At 46.8% G+C, this 15,268-nt stretch overlaps 8 non-coding genes across 8 annotated transcripts; all 8 read left to right on the forward strand.

The window, feature by feature from the left end:
• Window positions 1–6,031: 6,031 nt before the first annotated feature.
• Window positions 6,032–6,113, forward strand: Trnas-gcu. The gene has a single exon. It is a non-coding gene; the product is annotated as a tRNA-Ser (tRNA).
• An 822-nt stretch (window positions 6,114–6,935) lies between these two features.
• On the forward strand, window positions 6,936–7,017 carry Trnas-gcu. Its single transcript has one exon. It is a non-coding gene; the product is annotated as a tRNA-Ser (tRNA).
• A 1,954-nt stretch (window positions 7,018–8,971) lies between these two features.
• Window positions 8,972–9,053, forward strand: Trnas-gcu. The gene has a single exon. It is a non-coding gene; the product is annotated as a tRNA-Ser (tRNA).
• Window positions 9,054–9,875: 822 nt separating this feature from the next.
• Window positions 9,876–9,957, forward strand: Trnas-gcu. The gene has a single exon. It is a non-coding gene; the product is annotated as a tRNA-Ser (tRNA).
• An 821-nt stretch (window positions 9,958–10,778) lies between these two features.
• Trnas-gcu lies at window positions 10,779–10,860 on the forward strand. Its single transcript has one exon. It is a non-coding gene; the product is annotated as a tRNA-Ser (tRNA).
• Window positions 10,861–11,682: 822 nt separating this feature from the next.
• On the forward strand, window positions 11,683–11,764 carry Trnas-gcu. Its single transcript has one exon. It is a non-coding gene; the product is annotated as a tRNA-Ser (tRNA).
• Window positions 11,765–12,585: 821 nt separating this feature from the next.
• Trnas-gcu lies at window positions 12,586–12,667 on the forward strand. The gene has a single exon. It is a non-coding gene; the product is annotated as a tRNA-Ser (tRNA).
• Window positions 12,668–14,623: 1,956 nt separating this feature from the next.
• On the forward strand, window positions 14,624–14,705 carry Trnas-gcu. The gene has a single exon. It is a non-coding gene; the product is annotated as a tRNA-Ser (tRNA).
• The last annotated feature ends 563 nt before the right edge of the window (window positions 14,706–15,268 follow it).

The following is a 15,268-nucleotide window of genomic DNA, read 5'->3' on the forward strand; positions in this document are numbered from 1 at the left end:
CCCCACCGATATCATTGGTATCCATTTGTCTATTGTTAGTAGCACAGTTTATATCAAATTGCGTGACCCAGAATTGTGCGACAAAATCATCGAGTCATGTGGCGGTACCTATAAATTTCGACACAGTGACGGGAATGTTGGTGAGGTGACTGTTGTCCACGCTGGTCTTGGTATTCGCACCGTCAGGATTTTCGAGTTGCCTTTTGAAATCACGGCCGAACAAATTAATGCTTCTCTTCAGTCCTACGGCAAAATTATCAGTAACATTGCCGAAAAGTGGGCCTCGTTCCATAAGTACCCTGTCTTGAATGGTGTGCGGCAAATTAAGATCGAATTGCAACGGCATATTCCATCCTACCTAACGATTTGTGGATACAGGGCGATAATCATGTATGAGGGACAGCCCCGTACATGTTCCGGCTGTAATTCCACAGGACACGTCCGAGCACATTGCATCCAACGACGTGTAACACAGCTGCCTGCTGGTGAACTAGCCACTCCAACGCAACCGACAATATTACCGACTACTTATGTAGCGGCGGTCCGTGCTATTACACCCACGGCGCCGGCTGTGGCCGTGGGACTTCGTGTGGCCGATATTACGAATGACGTACCTATGGAAATATCTACCACTCAGGAAGCTTTGCCGGCCACTGGCTTACTAGACGCGGTACCCCGTGACGCCTCATGTGAGGAAGCCAGGGTTGACGATGTGGAGGCGGCTGCTACCGATATTGACAGACGGCAAGAGACAGGGACTCTTCCTCTTCCTTTAGAGAATGCGGAAGTCTCCGTCGGTAGGTCCTCCCCGAAAAAACACAAGAAACGTCGGATCGCTCGTCCTGAGGCAGCCCAATCGGCGCCCCTCTTGCGTGAAAAGGCCAAACAAGCAGGCCGCATGATCTGCGATGACACTTCGGGAACCGACGATTGTCTTCCGTCGTTGGCCTCACCCATGAATATTGACGATGATGTCTCCAACCTTGACACGGGGAGGGCAGAGACTTGTGCACCACCGCGGACGGAGCAAGTGCCGGATGCGCAGGGTGACGGCCCGCTATGCGGTTCCGGAACCGCCACAGCAGGCGCGACAACGGCAGTGTCTGTTGTCAATTGGGCGGATGACACTGAAGATATGGCCGGCACTCCCGACCGTGACGAACCGATGGCAACTGGTGATACGCTGCTTACGCCTCGGCGCAATGCAGCTTCCACGGACGGCGACGTCTAGACTTATACGACCTCCGAAGCGGACGACTACTGAAGGGATAAAAATCTTACCTGTTTCCATCTGCAGATGACCAGTCGTCCCATATCGCTCCGTTCACGACAATCCTATAAGATTTCTACTCTGAATGTAAACCGCATTGTCTCTCAAGCAAAAATCCACAGCCTTCGACAGTATTTACGGGCCGCTGATATAGATATTCTGTTCGTACAGGAAGCAATGACTCCACTCCTAGCCGACGTCCCCGGTTATGACGCCATTGTCAATATAGGAACGGAGGCCGGTACCATCATTTTGTATCGGGAAGGCATTGAATGTTCTTGTTTGTCCATGTTACCTACAGGACGGGGCATTGCCGCCCAGTTCCATGATGTACTCCTTCTTAATGTGTACGCTCCTTCCGGTTCCAGCGCGCGAGCGGCGAGGAAGGAGTTTTATACTGGAGAGATAGCGCCTTTAATCACCGACTTGCGTCTGCGTATTATTATGGGTGGTGACTTTAACTGCGTTTTGCGCCGCTCCGATCAAACGCCGAATTTTAACTTCAGTCAGGAACTGCTGACACTGGTCACAGAATTGCAGTTAGTCGACACGTGGGAGACCTTACACCCAGATGATGTTGCCTTTACTCACTTTACGCCGACGTCTTCCAGCAGGTTAGATCGCATCTATGTGCACCGCGGTCTTTTAGCCGACGTGGGAACTTGCGAATATTGGCCCGTTAATTTCAGTGACCATATCGCTTACCACACCGTCTTTAATCACTCACCGCAGAAGGTTTACAGAGGCTTCGGACGATGGCACCTCAACTGTCGCCTCTTACAAGACGCCACTTTAGAGCGTGAGATACGGTCGGTTTGGCATTCCGTAACATCACGCAGGCCCACGTACCCCACGTGGATTGATTGGTGGACGCTTTATGCAAAGAGGAAACTCATTACTTGCCTCAAACACCACGCCAGGATTCGCGCGCGCGGTGAGAAGGAAATCACTGAATTCTATTTCTGCGCCCTGCGAGAATTGTACCGGGATTATCATCAGGTGCCTAATAACATCACGCACGTACGCAGACTCCAAGCGAAAATTACATCGTTGATGGGACGGAACGCTATCGGCCACCAGATTCGTGCACGTGATTTCACCAACTTACCGCAACAGCAGACGTCTGTTCACCATATCGTCCAACAATTACATGCGGCGCGCAGGAAACTTATTCATAAGTTGCAAGATGCCGACGGTGCTTTTTATACCCAACAACGCGACATCAAAAACCATGTTGCCAACCACTTTGCCGCACTTTACACCCGTGCGGGTGTACCACATGAGAAAGTGCGAGAATGGTATCACTCTGGACACCCACCGTACCGCATTACCGACGACCACAATCGGGACTTGCTCGCTCCCTTTACCACCGAAGAACTGAAGGATGCCCTGCTTGCCGCACCACGAAATAAATCTCCGGGCACGGACGGGCTCCCTGTCGAGTTTTACGTCAAATATTGGTCTATATTAGGGGACGGACTCACGGAGATGTACAATGAAATACTACGTGGGATTGCTCTGCCCCAAGCCTTCACAGAGGGGTTAACTGTTTTGCTACCTAAGACGCCGACGCCGACCACCACCAAAGATCTGCGGCCCATTACTTTGCTTAATGCGGACTTTAAACTTCTGACGCGCGCCCTCAATGCCCGATTACAGCAGCTGTTACCCGATCTTCTGGGACCATACCAAATGAGTGCGATCCGTGGCCGCTCACTGTCCACCATTTTGGCGCTGTATCGGGATCTAGTCTCCCTCACCTGGGACACCCGCACTCCAATGGCCATAGCATTTCTCGATTTTGACAAGGCTTACGATCGGGCTGACTATCGTTATCTCAGTAGCGTGATGGAAACAATGGGCTTCAGTCTTAATTTTATCCACCTCATCAACAACTGTATCAGTGGTACACGTACACGGTTCCTGATCAACAATACATTGACGGAGTACATCCAGCTCTCACGGGGTATCAAGCAAGGCTGCCCTCTCTCAACGACGCTTTATGCGATCCTCATGGAACCCTTGTTGCGCCGCCTACATCATAGCCTACCTGGATTCCAGTTTTATGGTGTCAAGTCTGTGGTCCAAGCATACGCCGACGATGTCAGCGTGCTGCTTAATGATGTTCACGATGTCACCGCAGCGAAGTGCATTCTTGAGGAATTCCAAAGCGATAGTGGTGCAATGTTAAACGTCAATAAATCCGCCGTCATAACGCTTGGTCAGGAACGACCGCTCACGGGCGACGCTTGGCTGCCCTGTGTACAGACTAGAAAACATCTTGGTCTCTACGTCACGGCCCGGCCACTGGACATGTCTCACAAAAATTGGATACCCAAAATTCAGGCGATAAAAGCACTCCTGCGTGACCAAAATATGCGACACCTCGATCGTTTGCAGCGAGCCTTTTTCGTCAATTCTTATGCCCTCTCCAAATTACAGTTTGTTGCCGCCGTCCTACCCATGCCAACCACAGTAGCAAGATCACTTCTAGCGGCGGCCGCCTGGTACGTCTGGAAGCTCAATATTTTTAAGGTTTCCTTCACTACGACAGCTTTGCCATGCGATATGGGAGGCCTCGGCTTGAAAAACCCCGGCATTCACGCCTTGGCTCTGTATCTGAAACGCTCATGGCGTATACTCACCGCCAGCGAAGACACCGTCACGAAGCGGCTCTATCAGCTGTTCCGCCCTCGCAACTTATCTCCGCCTGTGGACATTGGCCGCGTCAGCCCACACTTTCAGCATATAGCACTGTATTATCTAGAAAGTAGCTATCTCGACGACGAGCTTTTCAAGAAGCCGACAGTTCAACTGTACCGCCACTTACTTCGGCCGTCACTGCCTGGCACCTTGGAAAAGAAGTATCCGGCTTGCAATTGGTCCCTCGTTTGGACTAACATTCATAATCCGACACTTCCGACAGATGTTCGCTCCAAATGGTATGACGTGGTCACTGAAACTGTACCGACGCAAGAAAAGCGACACAGGATTAATCTTGCACCGAGTCCCTACTGCGGCTTGTGCCACGTGGTGGCGACTATTGCTCATCTGTTTGTCTGCAAGGACCAAGTGCACATCTGGAACTGGACGCGCAAAAAACTCGCTGTGCTTAACCGGACTGCGCCTCATGCGATTCAGATCCACGACATTCTGCGCCCAGATTTCCGACTTTTCCCAGCTGCCAAACATAACAGTTACCTATGGCTCGTGGGACATTTTATCAACTATATTCTGTCCGGCAGTGCCCCTAATGTCTTAGATTTTCAAGTCTATCTCTCAACACAACACTGGCGCACAACCAGCCAATATGGTCCCCGGTATCAGTCAACATTTCAACATTTTCTTCACGTCGTCCTTGGGATGCCATAGAACATGGCCAAGTGGGACATCTGTCACAACACTTCGTCATCCCTGTACTACAGTCGAAGGATATACTCTCTGCGAAGACACTCATTTGTCTCCCGGGTATGATGCATATGACAACGTCTGAATTTCACGAATTTTTCCATCCCAGTAGCAGTACTTCCGACAATATACATAATTTGGTGTATTTGAATCAACAAAAATGCAAACCCGAAGAAAGAAAACGAACAACGAAGATGGACAGAAGACAAACGACTAACCACAATACAACGAACTAAGAGATTAAAGATTAAGGAACAAAAAAAAAAAAAAAATATCATTTGGAAAATTTGTCAAAACAAACGAAAAACGATAAGGAACAAACCAAAAAAAAAAAACATTTAAAAATTTTCAACCAAAGTAAAACAATTTAAAAAACTTCAAAACTAAAAAAAAAAATGGATAAGGCATAAAAAAAAAATGGATAAGGCAAAAAATCTAAAAAAAAAAAAAAAAAAAAAAGAAAGTGGTTAAGGCGTTGGACTGCTAATCCAATGTGCTCTGCACGCGTGGGTTCGAATCCCATCCTCGTCGAAGAATTTTACGTTAAGCACCCATTTCGGATCACACCTTCTATATGCGAAACGCCACTCAGTAGTAGCAACGGAACGTGTATGTGGCAGATAGCATCTGTAAGAAATACGAAACTAAACCGCCTACCAATTGGAAGGACGCAACATTCGATAGCGTACGTCTTTCGAATCGAACACCATCTCAAGATCTAAAAACGAATCGAAGTTTGGCACCATGGTGGTGTTTGGGAACGGTGCGGTCTCATTCATATTTAAGTGCTTACTTCTTGCAGTCATTTTAACGTATCGAGCCTATAATACCCCCAACTGTAGCACAACTGTCGCCTTTCGACAGTTTGCTTTCCGTCCGGCCGCCATACACGGAAGCGATCTGATAGGGCCTGGCTCCATCTCCAACAGCAGGAGCCCCTGGTCTCACAATTCGGCTACGAAGAACGTGGTTTGCTCTTCGAAAGAAACTTGAAAGCAACATCAGCGATGAGGTCATCGAAGGTGACAGATAATTGTTGCGAATCGAGATAATCGCGTAGTTCCACTAGTCGTTATACCTAATGCACAGGACATTTCTCATTTGCATTAGACAACGCTACACGACGATTCGGTGCTTATTTCTGCAGTAAGTAAGTGGGCCGACTACTTTCCTCCGATGGGATACCGACGTGGACAGATGCCATCATTAAATGATTCATGAGTGGGAGCTTGGTCAGCTGCACTGCAGCAGGGCATTACAGCGTTAACACCAGCCACAGTACGATGCGTTTTCGAATCGACAAACGACTTCTTTCCGTAAGGACTAGCGAGAGACGCAGTTTCCGATGCGTCAGACGAGGTGGCCGAGTGGTTAAGGCGTTGGACTGCTAATCCAATGTGCTCTGCACGCGTGGGTTCGAATCCCATCCTCGTCGAAGAATTTTACGTTAAGCACCCATTTCGGATCACACCTTCTACATGCGAAACGCCACTCAGTAGCAGCAACGGAACGTGTATGTGGCAGATAGCATCTGTAAGAAATACGAAACTAAACCGCCTACCAATTGGAAGGACACAACATTCGATAGCGTACGTCTTTCGAATCAAACACCATCTCAAGATCTAAAAACGAATCGAAGTTTGGCACCATGGTGGTGTTTGGGAACGGTGCGTTCTCATTCATATTTAAGTGCTTACTTCTTGCAGTCATTTTAACGTATCGAGCCTATAATACCCCCAACTGTAGCACAACTGTCGCCTTTCGACAGTTTGCTTTCCTTCCGGCCGCCATAGACGGAAGCGATCTGATAGGGCCTGGCTCCATCGCCAACAGCAGGAGCCTCTGGTCTCACAATTCGGCTATGAAGAACGTGGTTTGCTCTTCGAAAGAAACTTGAAAGGAACATCAGCGATGAGGTCATCGAAGGTGACAAATAATTGTTGCGAATCGAGATAATCGCGTAGTTCCACTAGTCGTTATACCTAATGCACAGGACATTTCTCATTTGCATTAGACAACGCTACACGACGATTCGGTGCTTATTTCTGCAGTAAGTAAGTGGGCCGACTACTTTCCTCCGAAGGGGTACCGACGTGGACAGATGCCATCATTAAATGATTCATGAGTGGGAGCTTGGTCAGCTGCACTGCAGCAGGGCATTACAGCGTTAACACCAGCCACAGTACGATGCGTTTTCGAATCGACAAACGACTTCTTTCCGTAAGGACTAGCGAGGGACGCAGTTTCCGATGAGTCAGACGAGGTGGCCGAGTGGTTAAGGCGTTGGACTGCTAATCCAATGTGCTCTGCACGCGTGGGTTCGAATCCCATCCTCGTCGAAGAATTTTACGTTAAGCACCCATTTCGGATCACACCTTCTACATGCGAAACGCCACTCAGTAGTAGCAACGGAACGTGTATGTGGCACATAGCATCTGTAAGAAATACGAAACTAAACCGCCTACCAATTGGAAGGACACAACATTCGATAGCGTACGTCTTTCGAATCAAACACCATCTCAAGATTTTACTTTTGATTCCGCAGGGCGTAACCCAGAAGAGGCAGCTCATTTGTTTACTTTCATTTCTCATTATCTTTCATCAAAGCTGCACGACGATTTAGTACGCACCAGGAGTTTCCAGCAGCTTCTATTCCTCCTATGAAGAGGCTTTACGATACGGGACATGGTTGTTTGGCATGTCCCTGCTCTTGGTGTCACCACGTTACCAGCGCTCATCTTCCAACGCATGGGATGCTCAGGGTTTTGAGAAGCAGCAATCCACAACCAACCATCGGGAAACCGAATGCACAATACTAATCAACGACATGGACACTGGGAAAATTATTCTACGTGAAGACCAACTTTGAGTATCTGCTGTGCTGGATTCATGGTGTGCTGCGTAATCCACAGACCAGACATGGATTTCTTTTTCTCATTCTGTTTATATCTATACAAATAATGGAACACACATGACGCCACATTGCAAATTAAACAAAATATAATAATGAATACATAACAATAAAATCAAATAACAAAACCATGCAATTGGGTGCGGGGTATGGCGGTGACATCGTGGCCAGGCCTCCGGATTGCGACCCCTGCCCACCTTGCCGCCGGCTGCCCAGCACACACGTGCATAAAAAAAAAAAAAAAAAAAAAATAATAATAATAATATTAATAAAAAAAAGGACACAAATATGAAAAAAAACAAAAACAAACAAAAAAAAAATATAAAGAAATAAAAAAAAAAAGGGGTATGATTCCTGCTTAGGGTGCAGGAGAAAAAAAAAATAAAAAAAAAAAAAATGGTGTAACGGTTAGCACTCTGGACTCTGAATCCAGCGATTCGAGTTCGAATCTCGGTGGAACCTTCGTTTAGTCTAAATTTTCTGTAATAAGCGTTTCTCGCCGAGGAAGTAGCAGCGATAGGCTCAGGGGTGTAGTTTCTACGTTTGTATTAAAAACGAGATGTCTATGAAACGGCTGAATATTGGTGCGACTATGTGACCTATATAGCACATTAAACGAGTAATGCCTGTAAGAGCAAGCAATTTTACTATAATTCGAAGAAATATCATTATCCTACGAAGGCTAAGAATCCCATGATTATCAACTAGCTAAAAATAAAAAAAAAAAAAAAAAAAAAAATAAAAGATCTAAAAACGAATCGAAGTTTGGCACCATGGTGGTGTTTGGGAACGGTGCGTTCTCATTCATATTTAAGTGCTTACTTCTTGCAGTCATTTTAACGTATCGAGCCTATAATACCCCCAACTGTAGCACAACTGTCGCCTTTCGACAGTTTGCTTTCCGCCCGGCCGCCATACACGGAAGCGATCTGATAGGGCCTGGCTCCATCGCCAACAGCAGGAGCCTCTGGTCTCACAATTCGGCTATGAAGAACGTGGTTTGCTCTTCGAAAGAAACTTGAAAGGAACATCAGCGATGAGGTCATCGAAGGTGACAAATAATTGTTGCGAATCGAGATAATCGCGTAGTTCCACTAGTCGTTATACCTAATGCACAGGACATTTCTCATTTGCATTAGACAACGCTACACGACGATTCGGTGCTTATTTCTGCAGTAAGTAAGTGGGCCGACTACTTTCCTCCGATGGGATACCGACGTGGACAGATGCCATCATTAAATGATTCATGAGTGGGAGCTTGGTCAGCTGCACTGCAGCAGGGCATTACAGCGTTAACACCAGCCACAGTACGATGCGTTTTCGAATCGACAAACGACTTCTTTCCGTAAGGACTAGCGAGGGACGCAGTTTCCGATGCGTCAGACGAGGTGGCCGAGTGGTTAAGGCGTTGGAATGCTAATCCAATGTGCTCTGCACGCGTGGGTTCGAATCCCATCCTCGTCGAAGAATTTTACGTTAAGCACCCATTTCGGATCACACCTTCTACATGCGAAACGCCACTCAGTAGTAGCAACGGAACGTGTATGTGGCAGATAGCATCTGTAAGAAATACGAAACTAAACCGCCTACCAATTGGAAGGACACAACATTCGATAGCGTACGTCTTTCGAATCAAACACCATCTCAAGATCTAAAAACGAATCGAAGTTTGGCACCATGGTGGTGTTTGGGAACGGTGCGTTCTCATTCATATTTACGTGCTTACTTCTTGCAGTCATTTTAACGTATCGAGCCTATAATACCCCCAACTGTAGCACAACTGTCGCCTTTCGACAGTTTGCTTTCCGCCCGGCCGCCATAGACGGAAGCGATCTGATAGGGCCTGGCTCCATCGCCAACAGCAGGAGCCTCTGGTCTCACAATTCGGCTATGAAGAACGTGGTTTGCTCTTCGAAAGAAACTTGAAAGCAACATCAGCGATGAGGTCATCGAAGGTGACAAATAATTGTTAAGAAACGAGATAATCGCGTAGTTCCACTAGTCGTTATACCTAATGCACAGGACATTTCTCATTTGCATTAGACAACGCTACACGACGATTCGGTGCTTATTTCTGCAGTAAGTAAGTGGGCCGACTACTTTCCTCCGATGGGATACCGACGTGGACAGATGCCATCATTAAATGATTCATGAGTGGGAGCTTGGTCAGCTGCACTGCAGCAGGGCATTACAGCGTTAACACCAGCCACAGTACGATGCGTTTTCGAATCGACAAACGACTTCTTTCCGTAAGGACTAGCGAGGGACGCAGTTTCCGATGCGTCAGACGAGGTGGCCGAGTGGTTAAGGCGTTGGACTGCTAATCCAATGTGCTCTGCACGCGTGGGTTCGAATCCCATCCTCGTCGAAGGATTTTACGTTAAGCACCCATTTCGGATCACACCTTCTACATGCGAAACGCCACTCAGTAGTAGCAACGGAACGTGTATGTGGCAGATAGCATCTGTAAGAAATACGAAACTAAACCGCCTATCAATTGGAAGGACACAACATTCGATAGCGTACGTCTTTCGAATCAAACACCATCTCAAGATCTAAAAACGAATCGAAGTTTGGCACCATGGTGGTGTTTGGGAACGGTGCGTTCTCATTCATATTTAAGTGCTTACTTCTTGCAGTCATTTTAACGTATCGAGCCTATAATACCCCCAACTGTAGCACAACTGTCGCCTTTCGACAGTTTGCTTTCCGTCCGGCCGCCATAGACGGAAGCGATCTGATAGGGCCTGGCTCCATCGCCAACAGCAGGAGCCTCTGGTCTCACAATTCGGCTATGAAGAACGTGGTTTGCTCTTCGAAAGAAACTTGAAAGCAACATCAGCGATGAGGTCATCGAAGGTGACAAATAATTGTTGCGAACGAGATAATCGCGTAGTTCCACTAGTCGTTATACCTAGTGCACAGGACATTTCTCATTTGCATTAGACAACGCTACACGACGATTCGGTGCTTATTTCTGCAGTAAGTAAGTGGGCCGACTACTTTCCTCCGATGGGATACCGACGTGGACAGATGCCATCATTAAATGATTCATGAGTGGGAGCTTGGTCAGCTGCACTGCAGCAGGGCATTACAGCGTTAACACCAGCCACAGTACGATGCGTTTTCGAATCGACAAACGACTTCTTTCCGTAGGGACTAGCGAAGGACGCAGTTTCCGATGCGTCAGACGAGGTGGCCGAGTGGTTAAGGCGTTGGACTGCTAATCCAATGTGCTCTGCACGCGTGGGTTCGAATCCCATCCTCGTCGAAGAATTTTACGTTAAGCACCCATTTCGGATCACACCTTCTACATGCGAAACGCCACTCAGTAGTAGCAACGGAACGTGTATGTGGCAGATAGCATCTGTAAGAAATACGAAACTAAACCGCCTACCAATTGGAAGGACACAACATTCGATAGCGTACGTCTTTCGAATCAAACACCATCTCAAGATCTAAAAACGAATCGAAGTTTGGCACCATGGTGGTGTTTGGGAACGGTGCGTTCTCATTCATATTTACGTGCTTACTTCTTGCAGTCATTTTAACGTATCGAGCCTATAATACCCCCAACTGTAGCACAACTGTCGCCTTTCGACAGTTTGCTTTCCGCCCGGCCGCCATAGACGGAAGCGATCTGATAGGGCCTGGCTCCATCGCCAACAGCAGGAGCCTCTGGTCTCACAATTCGGCTATGAAGAACGTGGTTTGCTCTTCGAAAGAAACTTGAAAGCAACATCAGCGATGAGGTCATCGAAGGTGACAAATAATTGTTAAGAAACGAGATAATCGCGTAGTTCCACTAGTCGTTATACCTAATGCACAGGACATTTCTCATTTGCATTAGACAACGCTACACGACGATTCGGTGCTTATTTCTGCAGTAAGTAAGTGGGCCGACTACTTTCCTCCGATGGGATACCGACGTGGACAGATGCCATCATTAAATGATTCATGAGTGGGAGCTTGGTCAGCTGCACTGCAGCAGGGCATTACAGCGTTAACACCAGCCACAGTACGATGCGTTTTCGAATCGACAAACGACTTCTTTCCGTAAGGACTAGCGAGGGACGCAGTTTCCGATGCGTCAGACGAGGTGGCCGAGTGGTTAAGGCGTTGGACTGCTAATCCAATGTGCTCTGCACGCGTGGGTTCGAATCCCATCCTCGTCGAAGGATTTTACGTTAAGCACCCATTTCGGATCACACCTTCTACATGCGAAACGCCACTCAGTAGTAGCAACGGAACGTGTATGTGGCAGATAGCATCTGTAAGAAATACGAAACTAAACCGCCTATCAATTGGAAGGACACAACATTCGATAGCGTACGTCTTTCGAATCAAACACCATCTCAAGATCTAAAAACGAATCGAAGTTTGGCACCATGGTGGTGTTTGGGAACGGTGCGTTCTCATTCATATTTAAGTGCTTACTTCTTGCAGTCATTTTAACGTATCGAGCCTATAATACCCCCAACTGTAGCACAACTGTCGCCTTTCGACAGTTTGCTTTCCGTCCGGCCGCCATAGACGGAAGCGATCTGATAGGGCCTGGCTCCATCGCCAACAGCAGGAGCCTCTGGTCTCACAATTCGGCTATGAAGAACGTGGTTTGCTCTTCGAAAGAAACTTGAAAGCAACATCAGCGATGAGGTCATCGAAGGTGACAAATAATTGTTGCGAACGAGATAATCGCGTAGTTCCACTAGTCGTTATACCTAGTGCACAGGACATTTCTCATTTGCATTAGACAACGCTACACGACGATTCGGTGCTTATTTCTGCAGTAAGTAAGTGGGCCGACTACTTTCCTCCGATGGGATACCGACGTGGACAGATGCCATCATTAAATGATTCATGAGTGGGAGCTTGGTCAGCTGCACTGCAGCAGGGCATTACAGCGTTAACACCAGCCACAGTACGAAGCGTTTTCGAATCGACAAACGACTTCTTTCCGTAAGGACTAGCGAGGGACGCAGTTTCCGATGCGTCAGACGAGGTGGCCGAGTGGTTAAGGCGTTGGACTGCTAATCCAATGTGCTCTGCACGCGTGGGTTCGAATCCCATCCTCGTCGAAGAATTTTACGTTAAGCACCCATTTCGGATCACACCTTCTACATGCGAAACGCCACTCAGTAGTAGCAACGGAACGTGTATGTGGCACATAGCATCTGTAAGAAATACGAAACTAAACCGCCTACCAATTGGAAGGACACAACATTCGATAGCGTACGTCTTTCGAATCAAACACCATCTCAAGATTTTACTTTTGATTCCGCAGGGCGTAACCCAGAAGAGGCAGCTCATTTGTTTACTTTCATTTCTCATTATCTTTCATCAAAGCTGCACGACGATTTAGTACGCACCAGGAGTTTCCAGCAGCTTCTATTCCTCCTATGAAGAGGCTTTACGATACGGGACATGGTTGTTTGGCATGTCCCTGCTCTTGGTGTCACCACGTTACCAGCGCTCATCTTCCAACGCATGGGATGCTCAGGGTTTTGAGAAGCAGCAATCCACAACCAACCATCGGGAAACCGAATGCACAATACTAATCAACGACATGGACACTGGGAAAATTATTCTACGTGAAGACCAACTTTGAGTATCTGCTGTGCTGGATTCATGGTGTGCTGCGTAATCCACAGACCAGACATGGATTTCTTTTTCTCATTCTGTTTATATCTATACAAATAATGGAACACACATGACGCCACATTGCAAATTAAACAAAATATAATAATGAATACATAACAATAAAATCAAATAACAAAACCATGCAATTGGGTGCGGGGTATGGCGGTGACATCGTGGCCAGGCCTCCGGATTGCGACCCCTGCCCACCTTGCCGCCGGCTGCCCAGCACACACGTGCATAAAAAAAAAAAAAAAAAAAAAAAATAATAATATTATTAATAAAAAAAAAGACACAAATATGAAAAAAAAACAAAAACAAACAAAAAAAAATATAAAGAAATAAAAAAAAAGGGGTATGATTCCTGCTTAGGGTGCAGGAGAAAAAAAAAATAAAAAAAAAAAAAAAATGGTGTAACGGTTAGCACTCTGGACTCTGAATCCAGCGATTCGAGTTCGAATCTCGGTGGAACCTTCGTTTAGTCTAAATTTTCTGTAATAAGCGTTTCTCGCCGAGGAAGTAGCAGCGATAGGCTCAGGGGTGTAGTTTCTACGTTTGTATTAAAAACGAGATGTCTATGAAACGGCTGAATATTGGTGCGACTATGTGACCTATATAGCACATTAAACGAGTAATGCCTGTAAGAGCAAGCAATTTTACTATAATTCGAAGAAATATCATTATCCTACGAAGGCTAAGAATCCCATGATTATCAACTAGCTAAAAAAAAAAAAAAAAAAAAAAAAAAAAAAAATAAAAGATCTAAAAACGAATCGAAGTTTGGCACCATGGTGGTGTTTGGGAACGGTGCGTTCTCATTCATATTTAAGTGCTTACTTCTTGCAGTCATTTTAACGTATCGAGCCTATAATACCCCCAACTGTAGCACAACTGTCGCCTTTCGACAGTTTGCTTTCCGCCCGGCCGCCATACACGGAAGCGATCTGATAGGGCCTGGCTCCATCGCCAACAGCAGGAGCCTCTGGTCTCACAATTCGGCTATGAAGAACGTGGTTTGCTCTTCGAAAGAAACTTGAAAGGAACATCAGCGATGAGGTCATCGAAGGTGACAAATAATTGTTGCGAATCGAGATAATCGCGTAGTTCCACTAGTCGTTATACCTAATGCACAGGACATTTCTCATTTGCATTAGACAACGCTACACGACGATTCGGTGCTTATTTCTGCAGTAAGTAAGTGGGCCGACTACTTTCCTCCGATGGGATACCGACGTGGACAGATGCCATCATTAAATGATTCATGAGTGGGAGCTTGGTCAGCTGCACTGCAGCAGGGCATTACAGCGTTAACACCAGCCACAGTACGATGCGTTTTCGAATCGACAAACGACTTCTTTCCGTAAGGACTAGCGAGGGACGCAGTTTCCGATGCGTCAGACGAGGTGGCCGAGTGGTTAAGGCGTTGGAATGCTAATCCAATGTGCTCTGCACGCGTGGGTTCGAATCCCATCCTCGTCGAAGAATTTTACGTTAAGCACCCATTTCGGATCACACCTTCTACATGCGAAACGCCACTCAGTAGTAGCAACGGAACGTGTATGTGGCAGATAGCATCTGTAAGAAATACGAAACTAAACCGCCTACCAATTGGAAGGACACAACATTCGATAGCGTACGTCTTTCGAATCAAACACCATCTCAAGATCTAAAAACGAATCGAAGTTTGGCACCATGGTGGTGTTTGGGAACGGTGCGTTCTCATTCATATTTACGTGCTTACTTCTTGCAGTCATTTTAACGTATCGAGCCTATAATACCCCCAACTGTAGCACAACTGTCGCCTTTCGACAGTTTGCTTTCCGCCCGGCCGCCATAGACGGAAGCGATCTGATAGGGCCTGGCTCCATCGCCAACAGCAGGAGCCTCTGGTCTCACAATTCGGCTATGAAGAACGTGGTTTGCTCTTCGAAAGAAACTTGAAAGCAACATCAGCGATGAGGTCATCGAAGGTGACAAATAATTGTTAAGAAACGAGATAATCGCGTAGTTCCACTAGTCGTTATACCTAATGCACAGGACAT

Source organism: Schistocerca americana, chromosome 2, assembly GCF_021461395.2.
Source record: "Schistocerca americana isolate TAMUIC-IGC-003095 chromosome 2, iqSchAmer2.1, whole genome shotgun sequence".
Lineage (NCBI taxonomy): Eukaryota > Metazoa > Arthropoda > Insecta > Orthoptera > Acrididae > Schistocerca > Schistocerca americana.